We start from the raw sequence: 2,880 nt of genomic DNA on the forward strand, positions 1-2,880 counted from the left end.
TCGTGGGTAGGACAAATGGAAAATGCCGATATAAGCTACAATCTGGTATTAGCTTTAGCAAAAGATATTTTAGTTACCAGATAAAGATTGTCGCTTCGGTTCCCTTTGTTCTGCTGTCCGAAACATGTGGTCAAATCGTATGTATTTTTCTTTCATTGACATTCAGATCCCCTATCCTCGCCAGCAAAAGATGTTCCGGACAGCGACGACCGCGACAATCTTTATCTGGTAACTAAAATATCTTTTGCTTTAGCGGTAACATTAAGCGATTCGTATAAATTCGCAGGGTGTTGCAAAACTGCTCTAGTAATATTTTGGTTTAAAGCTGGATTTATGAAGGTCATGAAGAGCAAATTATGGTTTTGAAGATAGCTATTAAATTATTAAAAATGTTATTTATTAAAAATGTTACATGGGTAGACTATTGTATGGCAATAGCATCACTTCCATCCGATAACACAAATAATGATTTAAGACTACACACTATTTCTCAGATGAAAGCAAGCTACTCTTTAACACCAACAGTCGAGATTAGTCCTGGTCACGTATTGGGAATGGTGGAGGGAAAAGAATTATGAATTGGAATATCTACTTAGAAAGGAGCTACGTCCTCTCATCGGTGCCAAAGAAGGTTATGGAACTGTTAGTGTGGTATAACTGTAGAAATAGTTTTGGTAGAATGTGAAACACAAAAAGAACTAAGACATACAGAATAGAAAAAGGATAAGCCTGCGATCGAACCCATGACCTACCTCCTGCTTATAGGCAGAAACTATAGCCACTAGATCACTGAGCACGGGCAACAATTCTGGTAATGAGAAATCGATGCACATTCTAACTATACCTAAGTAACCAAAAGTTCCTTTAAGAGTAAGTTTTTCGCTGAATCAGCTTCACTGAGCTGCTCAAGCGAAAAACGTACTCTTAAAGGAACTTTTGGTTACTTGGGTACTTAGTACTACCACTGAAAGCATAACTGTTCCATGTTGATTTGAAATCCATTTCGATATGGGAAAGTTATGTTTGCAATGTAATCAATTTTAAAAATAATCAGGACTTGAAAAGTTCTTACGACCAGAATATTTAAATAATTTGAGAAAATTTCCTCGATTTTTAGGACAAATATTGCTTTTCCATTATCGATTATGTAATATCTCTTTACACGCTTCAAAAAGAAGTCAGGGGTTACAGAAATTTGAATGGTTTTAATCAATTATTGCTAACTGCTAGGATTATAGAAAATGTTATGGATCTATATATAAATCAAACCACCAAAAAATCGCATGATTGTCAAAGAATCTGCTTTATTTGTTCAGAATTCCTTACGGATTTGATTTAGACCGAACTTCGGTATGTTTCTGGTTCCTCAAGTTTCAATAGATCTATTAAGGTTTGAAGAAAACTTTTTCCGTGGTCTTCTAATAATCGTGCTTTATCATAACTTCCTAAAAAAATATTCGCAGATTTCAACAACTTCTATTTTACCTCTGTAAAACGTTTAGAGTCTGAGAAGTAAATTTTAGACATCTTTGAGCGCTTTAGGAATTATAAAGTGCCTGATGTACTAAAGAACAATCAGCAATTAGGATCCCAAAAACATCTATGATTATTGTTTTTAAAATAACCTTCTGCTAACACACAAATTCTTACCATCGAATGACTTCATATGTTTTTACCATAATCATGGGTAGGACAATGCTTTGACTGTCCCACCCAGGAAAATTCATGCGTAGGACATGTCCTACCTGTCCCACCCAGTCCCGCTTCACTGACACTATGGCTCTCCGGGCCTTCTAAAAATTCCTTTCTGGAGCGAATATATAGCCACATATAGCCCTTACTCGTACTTAGTATACGAGAAAGGCAAACACACTAAAATTTCAAGCGCATGTTGACAAACGAAACGAAAATTAATATATTCTTGCGGGTGATCTAAATACAAATTAAAGAATATATTTGTTCTGTCAATCACTACGGCCCCCTTGATTTCAACTCAATGCGGCTTCCAATTATTCTGAGCACCCTTCATCAGAGCTGCTTCGACGCATCCTTTCATCAAACGGAATTGTTTATCGAATCAATCAAGTGGTATCAATGGATGATGAAAATGAAGAAAATAGAATCACGCCACCCGAAATCAAACAACAATCAGTGTTGATATCGGTGTATTTAGGTGCAGATATATCTCGGGTGACTGGACTGGCTATCTCTGCTTCTGTCATGAAATCATAAAAGTCCTCCTGTTTATGCTGGGGTATCGTCCTCCTTCAAGGAACGCCACCGGTCAGAAATTTATTCTCATTCTGGATCCGGATCCAACAATCAACAATGGCAGGCAATGAGGGAGAACGTAATTAATTTTGGGTCGGTGCTCGTTCCTGATTCTCAGTAGCAGTGATTGCGATGTACCACAGAACACAGCTCGGAATCCAATAAGCATTTATGAAACCGAATATCCCTCGCACAACATACACGTGATTGCTGTCCATATCGTTTGTTGCTGGAAAAACACAATTCATAATCAAGGTGATGAGATCTGGAATTGTATTCGATGGAATTTGATTTGGATTTGGAAAAATAATATCTAGAACTGTTTTTATTAGGTTGCTACATTAAACTTCAAACTCAATTATTAATTTATAGTGAAATGTATTGTAATGATTTTTATTGGCATTAACTTCTCCACTGAAATATTGCCGCATCGCAGCTTAGTCTTGAACTCGAAAAGCATACCTATAGTAATAACAAGTAACCTGATACAAGTCTTGTAACCATTTATTTACCACCTTCCACGATACTGTGACATCCGGCTCGGTTATCACGCACCACCCAAGCCACGGGAGAGGGAGAAGGATGCTTGCAATAAAACGTTAGAGGCGA

Source organism: Armigeres subalbatus, chromosome 3 (assembly GCF_024139115.2).
Source record: "Armigeres subalbatus isolate Guangzhou_Male chromosome 3, GZ_Asu_2, whole genome shotgun sequence".
Classification (NCBI taxonomy): domain Eukaryota; kingdom Metazoa; phylum Arthropoda; class Insecta; order Diptera; family Culicidae; genus Armigeres; species Armigeres subalbatus.